The 20218-nt window shown below is 50.0% G+C and overlaps 1 protein-coding gene across 4 annotated transcripts in view; it reads right to left on the bottom strand.

Annotated features, from left to right (window-relative positions):
• Nucleotides 1-13433, bottom strand: part of MBNL2 (muscleblind like splicing regulator 2) — a 563412-nt gene extending 549979 nt beyond the window's left edge. The window contains exon 1 of one of the 4 annotated variants that reach the window (XM_069204579.1): nucleotides 13275-13433. The gene's annotated coding sequence lies outside the window, so the exon portion shown is untranslated. The remainder of the gene's footprint in view (nucleotides 1-13274) is intronic. The other 3 variants (XM_069204591.1, XM_069204575.1, XM_069204570.1) reach the window with 3 other exon arrangements.
• Between the last annotated feature and the right edge of the window lie 6785 nt (nucleotides 13434-20218).

Below are 20218 nucleotides of genomic sequence, written 5' to 3'. Positions count from 1 at the left end.
ACCACATCCTCTTCCTCCACTCCCATACCCACTACACCTACCCGTCCCTCTCTTTCCAAATTGCTTTTCTTTTCCAAACTTGACCTCTTTCCTACAACTCCCCACCCCGTCCATCTCATAAGACTGCAATCAGCACCTCAGCCACCACCAAACCAGGACCTATCAGGACTGTTGTCCAAGGACTGTGGAGTCCCCCACCCTCAAGGGCAGCTACTCCGGCTAGGAGCCAAGGCACGGCCAGCCCACCCCCGGAAAAGCACCCAAAAATTAGCAGTGCCCGGCGCGAGAGGCCACAGACACCAGGGACCAAAATCCCTACCCTGGCTCCGTCTGGAAGTGGGGTGCCACCTGGCACACCGCCAAAGGTGTCAAAGGGCCACAGACGACCAGGGAAGGGTGGGAAGGGCAGCACGCCCGACAAGTCCGGCAGCAGGCCAGCTGCCCAGGAGTGCCCCACCAACCCCCTCCCAGGTGTGCAGGAGGACACCCAGAGGCCCGGTACGGCAGCCCAGGAGGGCCCCGCAAGCCAACGGACAGATGGGCAGGAAGGCCCGCCAGCCACATGTCAGGTGGCGAGTGACACCCATGCCTGGGCCGGAACCGCTGAACTGGGCCCTTTCAAACAAGCACCGCTGAACTGGGCCCTTTCAAACAAGCACCGCTGAACAGGGCACCGCCGTCTCAAGCACCGCTGAACTGGGCACCGCCGTCTCAAGCACCGCTGAACTGGGCACCGCCGTCTCAAGCACCGCTGAACTGGGCACCGCCGTCTCAAGCACCGCTGAACTGGGCACCGCCGTCTCAAGCACCGCTGAACAGGGCACCGCCGTCTCAAGCACCGCTGAACTGGACACCGCCGTCTCAAGCACCGCTGAACATGGCACCGGCGTCTCAAGCAGGGCCCTTTCAAACAAGCACCGCTGAACTGGGCCCTTTCAAACAAGCACCGCTGAACTGGGCACCGCCGTCTCAAGCACCGCTGGCCCATTGGCGGAAGGGGCAGTGCCGCATCTGTGTCGGGCAGGGCTGCACGAAGCACTCTGGGCACCAGTCCCCCTCCAGAACCAGTGGACACTGTCATCCACTTGAGAGACTGTGGCTTTGCACTCCCCAGGATGGTACAGTGGGCAACCCACCCACTGTATAGACTTGAGAGACTGTGGCTTTGCACTCCCCAGGATGTAACAGTGGGCAACTCACCCACTATATAGACTTGAGAGACTGTGGCTTTGCACTCCCCAGGATGTAACAGTGGGCAACCCACCCACTGTAGAGACTTGAGAGACTGTGGCTTTGCACTCCCCAGGATGGAACAGTGGGCAACCCACCCACTGTCTGGACTTGAGAGACTGTGGCTTTGCACTCCCCAGGATGGGAGAGTGGCCATGGAGGCCCCTCGTGGATCTGGCGTCGTGTACTCATGTGGCTGAGGTGCCTCCCCTTCCCTTCCCCCTGAGGTGCCTGTAGTTTTTCTATCTGATGCCCCTGCAGTGTTCTCTCCGTTGGTGTCAGGTATCTTGTGTGGGCCTTGCCCATGTGATTTGGGCCCAGTGGTCCACGGACAATGACAGCTAGAATTATCGGACTTTTAATATTTATGTATATATTAGTTTTAAATGTGTGATATTTTTATAAGCCAATAATACAATATTTTCGACTGTTTATGATCATTTCCTTTTGTCTTTGCATTCTTTCGGGGGGGATTGGGGGTTGTAACAGTGATGTATTGCTATGCATTGATGTGTGTGTTGTAGTGGGTGGGGGTGGGGGTGTCGCGTATGTGTGTCCCCGTAATATTTTCTCCTCCCCCCTCCCCTGTGTCGTAGGTGCAGTACTCACCGTTGTCTTCTGCGCCGGCGTTCGTGCTCCTGGTAGAGGAGCAGGAATACAATAGCTGGTAGGTTGTGTAATTCGGGTTCCATGCTGTCCAGATTCCTCGTGGGGTGTATGGAGGTGAGAGTTTTCCGTTTGAAATGTCTGTTTCCACCGTGTTTTTATCGGCGGGGCTACCACCCCGGAAAAGGTGGCGGATTGGTGGGTGGTGATAGGGTGGGCGGTACATTGTCGCCCGCCTGTCTGTTGGCGGTGACCGCCGCGCTGTTTGTTTGTCCCGCCGTGGCGGTCGGAGTGTTAAAGTGGCGGTCTCTGTTGGCGGTTTCCACCAGGGTCAGAATTCCATTTTTTTAACCACCAGCCTGTTGGCGGGTTAGCCGCCGCTTTAACACCGACCGCCAGGGTTGGAATGACCCCCTTAGTATTCTGATAACTTGATTTTTTCTTAAAAACACAAAAGCTAACTAACCCTAAAATGGTTGCTGGCTGGTCACTACCAGCCTACCACCACCAGACAAGATTCAGGAACCATGGGGTGAGAACCTTTGCTCTCTGGGTCCAGAGAACAAAGCTGTTATTGTGCAGAGGTATCACCTCCTTCTCTAGGAAAGTGCACAACCCTGCCTATGAGCTTCAAAGGGCTTACCACCCTTCAAACTCGTCCCCCAGCCCTGCTGCTAGAACCTGATGGCTGCCCCAGTTGGATACTCCCACTTTTGGAGGGAGCAACAGTGGGAAAATGCACCAAAAGCAGGAGGAGTGGCCACCCCCAGCTTGCACCACCCCTAAGGTGTTGCATACAAGGTGAACTCTCCATTTCATTTTCCTCCAACTTGCATGGTAGGAAAATAGTCTATCAGGGAAAGGGAAGTGACCTCTGCCCAGAGGAAGTGGTAACATAGAGGGTGCAGCCACCGTAAGGTAAATGACCCATTGGTCACTACTAGGTACTCCCCTAAACGCCCACTAAATGCAGTATCTAATGGGCACCCCTAGATCTGCAGATCAGATTCCAAGGACACAGGAATCCCCTCAACAAACAAGACCCAAGGCTCAAGAACTGCATTCCTGCTGCACAAAGAAAAAGGAGCCAAACCCTGCCTGCTGCTCCCAGGACTCGACAATTGCCGCTGAGGGGTTGCATGGACATCGGACAGATTCTACAAAACCCCAGCGGACCTCCACCCTTTTGAAAATTAACAAATATCTCTCTCCAAAGTTAAGGCATCACTCTCTGCAACAAAGAAGCAAAGACCAGTTAAGTCAAGTTCACTGACCCCCACTGACCAAGGCACCGGACTCAGCAGGTAGACCAAATTCAATCCAACAGACTCAAAGGGCAAACCCTGCAAGTGTGCCACATTTGGTGGCACTGCAACCTCAAGTGGCTGAACAGTGCAATAGCCAGTGTTACTGGACCCCCAACATAGGACACCCAGAAGTAAAGTCCACCTCGGACTCTTAACAAACCAGGAGTAAGCCCCAGCCAAGAGACTTCAGAACACATAAGAGCCACCCCCCAGAGTGCAATCCACCCTCAAGCTGGTCCACAAGACCTCATGACGACCTCAACCTAAAAACAAATGGAGACACTGGTAAACGCATTGCCTGATTTTATATGCATTTTTAAAGTTTTCTCCCATTGATTGCTATAGTATGTAATTATGCACAAAAGCAAGACATTTTTTTTTACTTTGAAAAATCATAACTTAAAAAGTACTTATCCGATTTTGATGATCTTGGTGTTAAAAATGTAATAAAAATCTGAAGTATTTTTGTAAATTGGTTTTGAGTTATTGCTTTGAGTGTGTGTCTATATTTAGTGACCCTTTGTGTGCCAAAAATGCTTTGCACTTCTCCAAAATTGGCCTAACTGCTTGACCAAGCTACCTAAATATTAGAGCATTTAGTTGGTCTAGTCTTTACCTATGTAAACCAAGATGAGGTTGCTTGGACTCTCTGCACAGTGCTCATAATTTGTGCGCACTATATAGAGAGCCAGCCTCCTACATTTGGTGGTTCAGCGGTGGAATAAAGACTTCATTTGCTGAGACCACTCTGTCAGTTTGAGAGCACAGGAATAACTCTCAATTTGGCTTTAGCTTATTTGCATTTTTTTCAATTGGGTAAAATGTTTGCACATATTTAATCCAACTGCTAGGGCCCTGGTTAGGTCCCTACAACAAGAGTTAGAGTCAAAAGTCCTTACTTTAGTTGGCCTTATCCAAAAGGGGTTCCAAATTTCTAAAAAGGTCCCAACGTTAGTAGCATAAAACATGTCAGATTCAGAGAACCAGAGCTAGGAGCTCAACCTGGCCCGTTACATGGCATATAGCTATGCCCAATTAAGGAGACTCTGCAAGCTGTACAAAGTCCCTACTGGGAAACATGTCAAAGTAGACCAGCTTAGGTTTCTGGTGGCACAACATGAAAAAAGCCCACTCCACATATAAAATAGATGGTGAAGCCTCTGGTGGAGAGGATGATGTTGTGGACAATGGGGATCAGGGTAGCTCCTCTTCAACTAGCATTAGTGCACCCACAGAGGAAGACCGGCTTTAGGCAGGTTGGCCAAAAGACTGGCCCTGGAGGCTTAACTTTTGGAAATTGAAGCAAAAAGAAACGGGTTGGGCCTACCACCAATTTCTGGTGACAGGATACAAGTATTGAGAGAGAATCCTTTCAATCTCAATCTGCCAAAAGAAGCTGTTCCTTTCTTCTCAGAAGGGGGTGATATGGTAAAATGTTTTTCTGACTTTTAAAGAGCTTGTATTGGGTGGGATATTGAAAACAATTGGGGCACAGTGTTGTGGAAATTATTCTCAGGAAAGTGCAGGGATAGGATCCTGACACTGAATGAGGCAGATTATAAATCCTATGACCTTATGAGTGGTACCCTGATTGAGGACTTTGGCCTTACAACTGAAGAGTACTGCAAAATTTTCAGGGAGGCTCAAAAATCCAGATCCAAACTTGGGTAGTGTTTGTGGACTATTCAGTAAAAATGCTGGGTTGGTTAGCTGGTAATAAGGTACAAGATTATGATGGGCTGAATAACCTGTTCATGAAACAGTATCTGCTAAGGAATTGTTACAATGAGAAACCACATCAATACATGGTAGACCTAGGCTCACTTTCTCCTCTGGAGCTGCGGAAAAAGGCAGACCATTGGGTCAAGACAAGGGTGACCAAAATTACCACTGGTGGCAGAGACCAAATGAAAGATGCCAAAAAGCCACCCAAGGGTAAGATGGGAGCCAAAACAAAAACAGTCTTCTCAAGGCCCCCAAAAAAACCTGCCCAGAAGGGTGGGCCCAGAGACTCCTCACAGTCTAAGGGTGGGGTCCAAGGTAGGAACTTTGATCCTAACAAGGCTTGGTGCTATGATCGCAAGAATAGAAGGCACCAAACTGGAGACCCTAGCCGTTAAAACAAGAAAAATACATCTGGCCAACCTCCAGTAAATGCAGTTGCTAATCTCCAGATGGGATCACAGTTGTGGCCTGGCCATGTCAGTGAACCCACAGAGGCAACACTAGTCACAGAGGGAGGGTAGAAGTATCCTGTGCTGTCTGGCCCAGTAATATGCAAAAATACAGGTAGCACCCTTTGATAAATGAGGAAAAAGTTTAAGCCCTGAGGGACACAGGAGCAAGTGTCACCATGGCGACCCAGCACTTGGTCCTCTCCAATCAGTTCTTGGTAGGGAAGTCTTATCCTGCCACTAATGCTGACAATGAGACAAAGTTCCATCCCATGTCTATGTTAACATTTGATTGGGGGGCAGTAGTTGGTCAGAAAGACATGGTTGTGTCCCCATCTATCTCAGTAGATTGCCTGCTTGGAAATGAACTGGGGCATTCCCCCTGGACTGAAGTAGACCCGAAGACACATGCAGCCATGCTTGGGATCACAGAATGGGCCTGTATTAAGACTAGGGCACAGGACGAACATTAGAGAGAAAAATAAGTGTTGGATCCTGAAATAGTGGACCAACCTTCTAAGAGAAAAGGAAGGAAGACTGGGGAGACAGCTTCTATACAGATCTCAAGTCAGAACCCCTCTTCTCAGGAAGAGGACTTGTTATTCCCAAGGGAACTGAGCCTGCATAGACTGAGGCCTTACCACCCAGTGCTCTTAAGCCCAGGGAGGCCCTCCAGGGAAGGTCAGTGCCAAGGACAAAGAACTTGTCCCACTCTTGAAGGACGGAGGCAGCAAGTTGCACAGGAAGAAAAGAGTAGTATCAGTGGTACCCACAGGGTTTATTCAGAGGATGGACTCCTTTTCACTGAGGCCAGAGACCTCAAGCCTGGTGGAATCAGGAGGGTGGTAGTACCTCAGCAGAACCAAGAGTTTTTCCTCTGCCTAGCCCATGACATTCCCCTAGCTGGATATTTGGGCCAAAATAAAACTTGGAGCAAGCGAGTGAATCATTTTATCATTTTTACTGGCCTGGAATGCCCCAGAAGGTGAGGAACATTTGCCAGTCCTGTGTCACCTGCAAAACCAGTGGCAAAGTAGGTGCCCACCTAAAGGCCCCCTTAATTCCACTACCTGTGGTTGGGGTACCTTTTGAAAGGGTAGGGGCTGATATTGTTGGCCCCCATGACCCTCAGACAGCATCAGGAACTAGATATATCCTACTGGTAGTGAATCATGCCTCTGGATATCCTAAAACCATACCCCATAGGGCCATCACTGCTCCTGTAGTAGCAAAAGCCCTCCTGGGTATTTTTGCCAGAGTTCAGTTCCCTAAGGAGGAAGTATCAGACTTAGGTTCTGCATACCTAAAAGACGTGGAAAGAATGCGGTGTAACTTATAAGTTCACTACCCCATACCATTGGCAGACAAATGGGTTGATTGAAAGATTTAATCAGACTCTAAAAGACATGATTGGAGGACTCCCTGAAAACCTCAGAAGGAGATGGGATGTCTTACTTCCTTGCCTGCTTTTTGCCTAGGTTAAAGTGCCACAAAAGGGAGTAGGATTCTCTCCATTTGAGCTTTTGTTTTCTCATCCTGTTACGGGGCCACTGGGTCTTGTTAGGGAAGGCTGAAAGAAGCATCTCAAAGAGCCCAAGCAAGACATAGTAGACTATGGGGGTCATTACGACCCTGGCGGAAGGCGGAGAACCGGCGGTAAGACCGGCAACAGGCTGGCGGTCTTACCTTGTGGAATTATGACCATGGCGGTTACCGCCATGGTCATCCGGCGGTTCTCCGTTCCGCCCGCTGGGCTGGAGACCTGGGTCTCCAGCCCAGCGGCCGTCACTATACCGCCGGCTGTATTTGGACCCGGCTTACCGCCGTGGATTTCCAGTGGTTTGAACCGCCATGAAATCCATGGCGGTAAGCACTATCATTGCCAGGGAATTCCTTCCCTGGCACTGATAGGGGTCCCCCCTACCCCCCACCCCCACCCCGACTCCCTCCCCTACACCCCCCAACACCACTGCCACCCCCCAAAGGTGGCAGGGCCCCCCTCCCCACCCGACCCCCAACACGCATGCAGGCACCACCAACACACACACGCACACACCCCGACATACATGCCAACATCCACACACACACTCAGACACGCACACCCACATTCAAACATACACGCACACATCCATACAGACATACCCACAGACATACACGCACTCATTCCCAAACACGCATCACCCCCACAAGCATACACGCACTCACACACCCCCTCTACATACTCAGACGCACACCCCCATGCACGCACACAGCACAAAACACCCCCCCACCCCCTCCCCTAACGGACGATCGACTTACCTGGTCCGTCGATCCTCCGGGAGGGGACGGGAGCCATGGGGGCAGCTCTGCCGACACCACACCGCCAACAGAACACCGCCACGGCGAATCACAGGACGTGGTTCGCTGGGCGGTGTTCTGTTGGCGTGGCGGTGGAGGTGGAGCAACCTCCACTTCCCCGCCTCCCGCCAGTATGGCTGTTGGCGGCTCTCCGTCCGTAAAGGGACGGAGAGCTGCCAACGGTCATAATAGGCCGAGCGGCAAACCGCCTGCACTGGCGGTCTTCCGCACGGCGGTCCCTCGGCGGTCTTTAAAAAAGACCGCTGAGGTCAAAATGACCCCCTATGTACTTGACCTACATTCAGGGATGGAAGAGTATATGGAAAAAGCAAGCCAAAAGCTTCAGGCCAGCCAGGGGATGCAAAAGCACTGGCATGATCAAAAAGCTGCTATAGTGGAATTCCAACCGGGTGAAAAGTTTGGGTGTTGGAGCCTGTGGCTCCTAGGGCTTTCCAAGGCAAGTGGTCTGGACCCTTTCCCATTCTTGAAAAGAAAGGGGAGGCCACTTATCTAGTTCACCTAGGCAGATGCAAAAACCCTAAAGGAATAATTCCTGTCAACCCCTAAAGCCCTACTGTGACAGTGCTCATTGACACAGATGAGGGACAGGAAGAAGAGAGCGAATCTCTCCCTGATCTCCTCTCTGGCAACCCACAAGATGGTTCTGTGGATGGAGCGGTCTTGCATGACTTCCTTAAGACAACATAGGCTGATTGCAGGCAAGTTCTCAAGCAGTATGCTGAGTTTTTCTGACTGACTCCTGGTAGGACTGATTGGTGTACCCATGATGTGGACACTGGTGACTGCTTACCTGTCAACAACTAAATTTACAGACAGACCATGTCAGGAAAGCATCTAGCCAGGAGTCAAGAAAATGTTGGATTTAGGTGTCATTGAACCTTGAGAGAGCCCCTGGGCTAGCCCAGTAGTTTTAGTCCCCTAACCTCACTCCAAAGAAGAGAAAAAGGAAATTAGATGTTTTGTGGATTACAGGGGCCTCAACTCAGTGACCAAGACAGATGCACACCAATTCCAGGAGCTGATGAGCTTATAGATAGATTAGGAGCAGCCAGATGTCTGGGTAATTTTGATTTGACATCTGGGTGCTGGCAGATTGGTCCGACCCCTGGAACAAAAGAGAGGGCTGCACTCCACTCCACTTGAGCATTATTACTTTACTGTTATGCCTTTTCGAATAAAGAATGCCCCTGCCACCTTCCAAAGGCTGGTGAACCCAGCCCTGGCTAGGCTGGAATCCTTTAGTGAAGCTTATTTGGATAACACAGCTGTCTAAAGCCCTACCTGGCAGGATCACCTCATCCACCTAGGAAAGGTCCTTGAGGTTCTGCAGAAGTCATGCCTCACTATCAAGGCCTGTAAGTGCCATATAAAGAAGGGTACGGTTGTTTACTTGGGCCACCCTAGTAGGTGGAGGCCAAGTCCAACTCTTCCAACCCAGGATCTAGGCCATTCTGGCTTGGGAAGCTCCCACAACCCAGACTCAGGTTAGGTCATTCCTTGAATTGACTGGGTATTGTAGGAGAATTGTGAAGGATTATGGCAACATAGTGGCCCCCTCACAGAATTGACCTCCAAGAGAATGCCCCTAAAGTTGAACTGGACAGTGAGTTGTCAAAGGGCATTTGAGACTTTGAAGAATGCTCGTGCTCTGCTTCAGCCCTACAAGCTCCAGATTACTCCAGGCAGATTATTGTCCAAACAGATGATTCAGAACTGGGGGTAGGAGAGGTCCTATCCCAGAAAAATTATGAGGGACATGACCAGCCTATTGCTTTTATAAGCAGAAGACTACTCCCTAGGAGACAGAAATGGAGTGTCATAAAGAGGTTAGCCTTTTTTGTGGTCTGGGCCTTGAAGAAGCTGAGGCCATACCTGTTTGCCTCTCACTCCATAGGTCAGACAGACCACAGCCCTCTCAGATGGTAGCAACAAATGAAAGGTTAAAATCCTAAACTGCTTAGGTAGTCTATTTTCCTACAGGGAATGGACTTTCAAGTGGAAGACAGACCGGTGACTGCCATGCCAATGCAGATGGCCTTTTCAGGTTCTTCCACTTAGATGATGAAGACTCACTAGGGAAAGGGTAGTTTTATCCTCTTTTGTTGGGGTGGGGTACTGTAGGAAAGTGCCTCTTTTGACATGGTTAGCTCCCTATTTCTTGCCTGGTATTTGATGTGGTTACAAACTTGTTAGTGCCCAGGGCCCCTGCTAACCAGGTTCCCTGGGCCAGATCTCTTTCCCAAAACAGTTGTGATGCATTGGCACATTTGGCCACACCTTTAGCTGCCACTATAAGTCCCTAGTAAATGGTTCTTAGGTAACCAGGGCATGGGGTACTAAGGGTAGGCCCCTGATGGCAGCAGCACAGATTGTGCCACCCCCAGCGACCATACATCCAAGTGCACCTAGCACTGCTAATGAAGGCTTGGTGTCCTGATGCAATCCTAAAATGTAAAACTGACATAGCGCACAACCTGTGTGACCTCTCCACTACACACTGCATGCCTCTGGCAGGCCTTTCAGCACCAAGGCTGGTGCACTATATTGCATGTGTGGGCATAGATGCACAAGCAATATGCCCCTACTGTGTCTCTGCCAAACCTGGGACATAGTAAGTGAACAGAACAGCCATTTTACACGCATGTGCTGGACACTGGTCAGTACAAGTTTTATAGCTACATGATGACCACTCTGAGCCCTGGGTTACTTGGTATCAAACAACTCAGAATAATAAATCCAAACTGATACTAGTATTGGATTTATTGCAAAATGTACCCAAGGGCCACCTTAGAGGCGACTCCTGCAAAAGCTAACTAACCTTGGCATGGTTGCCGGCTGGTCCCAACCAGCCTGCCACCACAAGACAAGACAAAATTCTGGAACACTAAGGTGAGAGCATTTGCTCTCTGGGTCCAGAGAACAAAGCCCTTCCTGGGCAGAGGTGTTCATCCTCATTCCCCAGGAATGTACACAGCCCTGCCTATGAGCCTCAAAGGGCTTACCACCCTTCAAACTCAACCCTGAGCCCTGCTGCTAGCAGCAGGTGGCCACCTCTATTTGCAAATCCCCACTTTTGGCAGGAGCAACAGTGGGATAATGAACAAGTGACAGGAGGAGAGGTCACCCGCATCTTGCACCACCCCATAGGCATTGCATGCAAGGTGAGCCCTCCGTTTCATCTTCCTCCATCTTGCATGGTTGGAAAATAGCCTATCAGGAAAAGGGAAGTGACCCTTCCACAGGAAGTGATCACTATAGTGGTTGTAGCCACCACCCAAAGGTAGGTGTCCCACTGGACACTACCAGGTTCCTTCTATAGCACCCACTAAATTCAGTATTTAGTGGGCATCCCAAGACCAGGTAATCAGATTTGATGGACAAACAGAAGACCAGCACCAAGAAGATCCAAGGCATGAGAACTGTGGACCTGCTGCACAAAGAAAAGGTACCAAACCCTGCCTGTTGCACCCAGGACCCGGCAATCGTCACTTAGGAGCTGCTGGACAACTGGAAAAGCTCTCAAGAACCCCAGGGGATCTCCAGGTTAAAAAAATCACCCAAGAACTCCCTCCAGAGTAGAGGTACCACTCTGCAACAAGAAGAAACCAGCAAACCGGTGAAGGGCACTTCATTGGCCACCCTCTAAAACTCGAACTGGAAATTACAGTTGGACCCGATTTCGCACTGATGACCGCAAGGACAAACCCTACAAGTGTGCCAAGTTTGGTGGCACTGTGCCCTTCAGTGGTAAAACCGTAGCAATACCCTTGGTATTGGTCAGCTGACATCGACACCTAAAAAAAAAAAACACCTGGGGCTGAAAAAGGACCAGGAGGAAGCCCCAGTTGAGGGACTTCAGAAACATCCTGGACCTCCCACTAGAGTGCCCCTGTTGTCCTGCAAACAACCCTTGAATCGACTTACCTCCACCTCCAAAGCATTCCCCCAAAGCACTGAACGAGGGGATGTTTTCCTCCACAAAGGGAGCAGTCGTGTCTAAACTTGCACTGTAGCCCTGTGCATGATTCTCTGTTAAATGACCAACACAAACCATTCTGGGGGAATGACCCTCTGACTCTAACTCTAACACTAACTGAATTACCCACCTCTGCTCGGGTGGCGCGACCTTAAAAGGGCTTATAGGGAACCGGAAGCCCGCTAGCTGTATGTGAGGCTGGGGCCGTTTTGGAAGTGCGCAACCATTGCATCCAAAGCTCGTTGTCAATATCACCCCACTCCTTATCTGGAAATAGTGCCATTCGAGCCCTAAATTCTTCATTATATCTAAACCAACCAAAACCTCCATATTCAATTTGAGCCTGCCGCACCACATCCATGTATTTAAAAAGAGAAACACATCACTCTGGATGTTTCTCACAATAAACACTAGCAAAAATGTAAATGCCAATGTCCAATTTTCAATTGCAGTGGGAATTCTTGGTCTCCTAAATAATTCCCATTCCTCCTTCTTAGAACCTTCTTTTGCTTGCACCTTTCTAACAACTTGAAAACATTAACAAACTCACCTTTACATATTTTCTCCTTCATAGCTTGAGTGAGATGCGCCCCCAAAGATATCGATACCCCCATGTACAGTAATGTTTTATTTTTCACACTACCCCCAACTGCATCATCCTTAACTTCACTAACCGTATGAGAGTCCACCTCTTTCTCAGCCACTTTACCATCCTTACCCCCATCTTTTTCTAAGGTGGCAACGTTTTTGTCCTTTAACAGGTGATCATCGCCATCTCCCATGTCAACCAATTTCACCATACCTTTTGATGACGCTGCAATCGGACTACTCCCCACCGCTACTGAAACCAAATGAACCACTTTTGTATTACCACTCCCCTGCCCCCAAAATGGAGTCTTCTTGCTCTCACCTTTCCGAAAACATCCAACAGCATTAAGCCAACTATCCTTTTTGCATATCCGATTGCACTGGATCATCCTGGGTGCCGAATCGTGAAAAACACCAACACTCCTCTCCTTGTTAAAATTAGTACCACCCTTCCCCTTTTGTGTTCCGTTGAGTAAACTGTGTTCCCTATCATCCCAAATTTCACTTCCTTCCAACTCCTGCTCATACTCATAATCTAAACTTTCATCATGTATGGCAATCAGATTATCAAATTTTAAATCAGCGCTCCGGCTGGTCGTTGGATTCTCAGTGCTTCGCCTGTGTCCTGAATACACAGATTCACCAGCCCACTCTCTTGAAGTCAGGTGGCTCGCTCCAGACACCACCCTCTCTTCTGCCCGATGTCCTGAAGGTGCCCAGACCTTCACCGGTACCGCGAAACTGGACCTCTTCTCCGCTGCTGTCATCTGCTGGGCAGAGACACCAGGGGTGCAAACCCCCAGAGCAATGTCACACCCCTTCTGTATTATCTCTGCTGCCCTGTGCTGTGACTCTAAACTTTTATTCTGTGAAATAATCTCCTCAACCTGCACCTGCTGTAAATTAAAATTATTACCATCACCCCCAACTACTTGCTTATCTGAAAAAACCTGCCTCGAAACAACTTCCAATGGAATCATTCTCTCTTGCTCTACCTGCCACCTCTGTATTTTGTTTATCATAGAATTGACCCACCTGTGCATAACTTGTAGTTCAGTATGATCCACCCTTTGTTTTTGCTGAAAATTGTCAGCAAACGCCACTCCAGACGTATCTGCATTCACTATTAAATTATTTTCCTCATCCGAGTCCGAAATTACAATCGGCTCGGTCGATAACATCGGGGCGTCCATCTTTTTGGTCACACCCCAGGTACCTTCCTCTAACGAGTCAGGCAAGCCTACCGCCTAACCAGCCACTGCGAGAAGTGTCTCTTCGATTACTATGCCGAAATCATAGCGCGCATGCGCATCGGCAATTTGACCATCCAAGCAGCTCACCTGGCGCACCGCACTGTGACAGGACTGACCCCTGCCTCTGCCTCCTACTCGTTGCCGCCCGACATACCCGTGCGGCGCAACATTCTATGGCCAGAAATGGAACTGCGTTCAACCAATGCAGCATGTACATCACTTAAATGAGGAGCTGGTCCCCCTTCATAAATAGGTGAGCCATGTGCCTGCCGGCCCGACACACTTTTTTGCTTGAATTTCTTCCTGCTGTGCAACGGCAAGGCACGAGTAATTACTTCCACAGCAACCCCATCTGCTGACGCTCATTTAGGGCTTTTAAGGCCTACCCACGCCTGTTCCAGAGCCCCCTCCTGCATAAATCCTCCCTCCCTACCTCCATCAAAATTTTTAATGCCTCAACCACTTTATTTCCCTTTGCCATCATTCCGAAATCAAATTATATTGAAACTGAACTAAGGAAATCGAAACTGAAATCTAAGACCTACCTCCTATGCACAAAACAACCACACCCTGACTCCTTGGGGTGTGACACGGTCAAAGAGGCTGTCCTAACCCCACCCAGACTATATATAACCTAACTAAAGCCCTCCCAACCCAGCCCACAACCAATCCCCTCGCCCACATTATGGATTGCACCATCTATGCCTGATATGCCTGGGGGGAGACCAGGCAAACCCTTGCTCACCCAAAGCCCCCCATTCAGATCTGGGAGAAATACATTATCATTTTTATTGTTGCCTGAAAATAGCTGGTGGCAAGAAACACCAGCAGCAGGTGCTTTTAAAATTATAACACACTTGCAAAAACTGCGCCCCACCTGAAGTCAACAACCAGTGCGGTGGCAATAGTTGCACTGCTGTTCTTTGCAGCAGGCATATTAACCCTCTGCTCTACCTTCTGACAGAGTCAAAATTTACACTAGACAGATTTCCGATCTCTCTCCAGAAAGAACATTAATCACAGAGTTATTTTGAAATTTTTATTGTTGCCTGAAAATAGCTGGTGGTGAGAAACACCAACAGCAGGTGTTTTTCAAATTATAATACACTTGCAAAAATTGTGCCCCCACCGAAGTCAACACTTGGTGAGCTGACACCAGTCGCACCTCTGTTTTTTGCAGCAGGCATAGTAACCCTCAGCGCTACCTTGCAATAGAGTCAAAACTTTTTTAAACTGTTTATTGAAAAACTGCTCAATAATTATCATATATCTGTTATCACATGATATATCGGTCCCCTCATTACCTAGATTGATGGCATTAAAATTCATCTGATCAATATTATATAACATATCTTGCACCTGAAGACCTCCAGTGCATTCCCTGGGTCTAGCAACCGAAAATAATCAATTGCTTGAAACGCCTCGACCTATTAACACTACCCTCCCCAGTAAGTAGTCCATCCTCTTCATACTTTTTCCCATTTCTATGGGCATCTCCTACTGAGATATATAGCATGTTTGGCTCTTTGACACCAATTGAGGTCTGTTTCTCAGTCTGACACCTGAGGCACCCGGGGAGATCCTCACTGTCTGACTATATTATGTTTCACCACAACTGTAGCGAGCGCTTCTGGTACCTGGGCCAGTGTGCTTCACTACTGACATTTAATAGACACCATTTAGCCTCCAGCAGAACTACTTGCTAGTGACCCAGCTCATTATGGGGGTCATTACAACATTGGCGGTAAAAGCCACTTACCGCCGTGCAGAAGACCGCCAATACACCGCCGCGGCAGCAGAATTCCGCCACAGCTATTATGACCCACAGCTCGGAATCCGACAAAATTCAGACACCCACACAACTCCGCCACACTAAAGGTCAGTGATAAACTGGCGAAAACAAAACCTCCACCGTCACGCCAACAGAAATACGCCCACACTATCACGACCCACGAATCCACGCGGCGGTATTTCAACCGCAGTATTCCATTGGCGGTACACACTGCCGCGCTCAAAATACACACACACATACAAAACACCGCCACATTGGACAATTCGAAATACACACACCTGATACACATACACACACCACTTCCACACACCCAATACAATATAAAACACACACCCACATCACCCACAAACCCCTACGACCACAAATTCAGAAAGAAGGACAGAGAGAGAGCACCAGCAAGAACAACAGCATCCAGAGGCACACAACACCATCACCCACACAACTTCCACGCACAAAACACCACACACCACTACATATCACCACACTTATCACCACACACTCCACCCCACACATCACCCACACCACCCCATGGCACGGCAAAGACACCCCAGGTTCTCGGCGGAGGAGCTCAGGGTCATGGTGGAGGAAATCGTCCGGGTAGAGCCACAGCTATTTGGAGCACAGGTGCAGCACACCTCCATTGCAAGGAAAATGGAGCTATGGTGAAGAATAGTCGACAGGGTGAACGCAGTGGGACAACACCCAAGAAATCGGGACGACATCAGGAAGAGGTGGAACGACCTACGGGGGAAGGTGCGTTCCGTGGTCTCAAGACACCAACAGGCGGTTCAGCGGACTGGCGGCGGACCCCCACCTCCTCCCCCACAACTAACAACATGGGATGAGCAGGTCTTGGAGATTCTGCATCCTGAAGGCCTCGCAGGAGTCGGTGGAGGAATGGACACTGGTAAGGCCAATCTTAACTATTACATCCCTCACCCTACCTGCATGCCAGCACATACCCCCACCCTCACCCTCACCCCCACCACTCCAACTCCTCACAAATGTACCAATATCACAAACCACCCATCCAAACACCAAGCCCTGCATGCAAAAACAAAGCATGGACACCCAACACCAAAGCATGCCCACTGCACATACCCATACAACCCCCTAAACCATTATCACACAAGCCCCCACACAGGAATGCCAGCACTGAGGTACACGGTCACCCACCCATTGCACACCATGACACACACAGATGCAATAATCATGCTTTTCCACCCCTGCAGGACCACAGCCCAACGTCACCAGACAGGAGGGTCCAGACATCTCAACCCCACCCACAGAAGAGGCCCACAGTGATGACAGCAGCTCTGTCCACCTGGATCTAGATAATCAGCCCGGACCATCGTGGGCCTCGGGACAGTCGTTTCCCCTCACTCAGGCACAGGCCACCAAAGACCTTCCACCCTCTGGTAACACCAGCACAGCACCCACTCAGCGGGCCCATACCTCCATCCCCAGGACACGTCAATCAGCTGTGTGTCCACAACTACAGGGAACCCAGGATAACCCACCACCCCAACAACAACAGGGACCTGGGGGCAGTGGTAGTGGGCAAACGGTCCAGGGGACGGAGGCATAGGAACCCAGGGGAACTGGGAGGGCTGCTGTGTGACAAGGGGCGGACAGGCCCAGGGAACCCACTCTCCACAAGGCCCTCTCCTCCATCATGGGAGCATACCACCACTCCCAGGAGACGATGGCAACGGTCCTAGCCAAGTTTCAGGAGACCCAGCGCATGCAGGAGGAACAGTATTTGGGGTTCAGGGAGGAACTCAGAACCATCAGCTCCGTCCTGGGCACCATCGTAGGGGTGCTGAAGGAAATACTCAACACCAGGAGGGACACTGTGGCACTCCAAGGGGCCCCTGACACTAGCATGGACGATGAACTGCCCACCACCTTCGCCGGCGCTAGTCGACAGGAGGCACCGCCACAGGACCACCACACCAGCACCCCACCCCCTGCAGATGGAGAACCACCCCGCAAGCGGTCCCTGATATCCAGGAACAAGACAGAGCACAATGCCAAGACCCCCGCCAAGAAATTAGACCACCCTGACTGTCGACCCACTGTCCCACTTTGTCACCCTGTCCATATTTGAACTGCCCCAGCTCCACTTCCTATGCCCATATGGGCAATGCACCTATGAGACAAATAGACTGGACTCTGCCGTGGACACTCCTCCGCCATCACCCCTCACCATTTAACTTCCCCCTCCAATAATTTTTATGTAAATAAACACACCTAAAACACCAAAAGGTCTGGAGTCTGTCTGTGATTTTGAAATAGTGTATTTGCAATTACAGTGACAAAATTTCCAGGAAATAGTAATGTCAACATACCGTTGTCACACAGCTCTAGTCCATGAGGAATCTAAGCAGATGACACACGTTGGGACCCACACCTGTGAAACCGTAAGGGAAAGTGACAACTCAGTGACCATACACTGGGTGAAATCGACAGACTGGAGAGAGGTAGAAGTGTAAAAGTACTTGTAGTAGGCAGGAATGTATTCTCACCTGTGTATCACTGGAAATATTGCTGGATGACTGAGCCCTGTTGTCAATGTCTTCTTCCTCTGTGTAGGAAGTTGGCTCTGTATGTGCTATTTCAAAGTAAGGAATAGCATGCACAGAGTCCAAGGGTTCCCCTTAGAGGTAAAATAGTGGTAAAAATAGATAATACTAATGCTCTATTTTGTGGTAGTGTGGTCGAGCAGTAGGCTTATCCAAGGAGTAGTGTTAAGCATTTGTTGTACATACACATAGACAATAAATGAGGTACACACACTCAGAGACAAATCCAGCCAATAGGTTTTTGTATAGAAAAATATCTTTTCTTAGTTTATTTTAAGAACCACAGGTTCAAATTCTACATGTAATATCTCATTCGAAAGGTATTGCAGGTAAGTACTTTAGGAACTTCAAATCATCAAAATTGCATGTATACTTTTCAAGTTATTCCCAAATAGCTGTTTTAAAAGTGGACACTTAGTGCAATTTTCACAGTTCCTAGGGGAGGTAAGTATTTGTTAGGTTAACCAGGTAAGTAAGACACTTACAGGGCTTAGTTCTTGGTCCAAGGTAGCCTACCGTTGGGGGTTCAGAGCAATCCCAAAGTCACCACACCAGCAGCTCAGGGCCGGTCAGGTGCAGAGTTCAAAGTGGTGCCCAAAACGCATAGGCTAGAATGGAGAGAAGGGGGTGCCCCGGTTCCGGTCTGCTTGCAGGTAAGTACCCGCGTCTTCGGAGGGCAGACCAGGGGGGTTTTGTAGGGCACCGGGGGGGACACAAGTCCACACAGAAATTTCACCCTCAGCGGCGCGGGGGCGGCCGGGTGCAGTGTAGAAACAAGCGTCGGGTTCGCAATGTTAGTCTATGAGAGATCTCGGGATCTCTTCAGCGCTGCAGGCAGGCAAGGGGGGGATTCCTCGGGGAAACCTCCACTTGGGCAAGGGAGAGGGACTCCTGGGGGTCACTTCTCCAGTGAAAGTCCGGTCCTTCAGGTCCTGGGGGCTGCGGGTGCAGGGTCTCTCCCAGGCTTCGGGACTTTAGGTTCAAAGAGTCGCGGTCAGGGGAAGCCTCGGGATTCCCTCTGCAGGCGGCGCTGTGGGGGCTCAGGGGGGACAGGTTTTGGTACTCACAGTATCAGAGTAGTCCTGGGGTCCCTCCTGAGGTGTTGGATCGCCACCAGCCGAGTCGGGGTCGCCGGGTGCAGTGTTGCAAGTCTCACGCTTCTTGCGGGGAGCTTGCAGGGTTCTTTAAAGTTGCTGGAAACAAAGTTGCAGCTTTTCTTGGAGCAGGTCCGCTGTCCTCGGGAGTTTCTTGTCTTTTCGAAGCAGGGGCAGTCCTCCGAGGATGTCGAGGTCGCTGGTCCCTTTGGAAGGCGTCGCTGGAGCAGGATCTTTGGAAGGCAGGAGACAGGCCGGTGAGTTTCTGGAGCCAAGGCAGTTGTCGTCTTCTGGTCTTCCGCTGCAGGGGTTTTCAGCTGGGCAGTCCTTCTTCTTGTAGTTGCAGGAATCTAATTTTCTAGGGTTCAGGGTAGCCCTTAAATACTAAATTTAAGGGCGTGTTTAGGTCTGGGGGGTTAGTAGCCAATGGCTACTAGCCCTGAGGGTGGGTACACCCTCTTTGTGCCTCCTCCCAAGGGGAGGGGGTCACAATCCTAACCCTATTGGGGGAATCCTCCATCTGCAAGATGGAGGATTTCTAAAAGTTAGAGTCACTTCAGCTCAGGACACCTTAGGGGCTGTCCTGACTGGCCAGTGACTCCTCCTTGTTGCTTTCTTTGTTCCCTCCAGCCTTGCCGCCAAAAGTGGGGGCCGTGGCCGGAGGGGGCGGGCAACTCCACTAAGCTGGAGTGCCCTGCTGGGCTGTGACAAAGGGGTGAGCCTTTGAGGCTCACCGCCAGGTGTCACAGCTCTTGCCTGGGGGAGGTGTTAGCATCTCCACCCAGTGCAGGCTTTGTTACTGGCCTCAGAGTGACAAAGGCACTCTCCCCATGGGGCCAGCAACATGTCTCTAGTGTGGCAGGCTGCTGGAACCAGTCAGCCTACACAGATAGTTGGTTAAGTTTCAGGGGGCACCTCTAAGGTGCCCTCTGTGGTGTATTTTACAACAAAATGTACACTGGCATCAGTGTGCATTTATTGTGCTGAGAAGTTTGATACCAAACTTCCCAGTTTTCAGTGTAGCCATTATGGTGCTGTGGAGTTCGTGTTTGACAGACTCCCAGACCATATACTCTTATGGCTACCCTGCACTTACAATGTCTAAGGTTTTGTTTAGACACTGTAGGGGTACCATGCTCCTGCACTGGTACCCTCACCTATGGTATAGTGCACCCTGCCTTAGGGCTGTAAGGCCTGCTAGAGGGGTGTCTTACCTATACTGCATAGGCAGTGAGAGGCTGGCATGGCACCCTGA

Source organism: Pleurodeles waltl, chromosome 8 (assembly GCF_031143425.1).
Source record: "Pleurodeles waltl isolate 20211129_DDA chromosome 8, aPleWal1.hap1.20221129, whole genome shotgun sequence".
Classification (NCBI taxonomy): Eukaryota; Metazoa; Chordata; class Amphibia; order Caudata; family Salamandridae; genus Pleurodeles; species Pleurodeles waltl.
The sequence above is the reverse complement of the archived record's forward strand: the minus strand, read 5'-3'. Positions and strand labels throughout refer to the sequence as shown.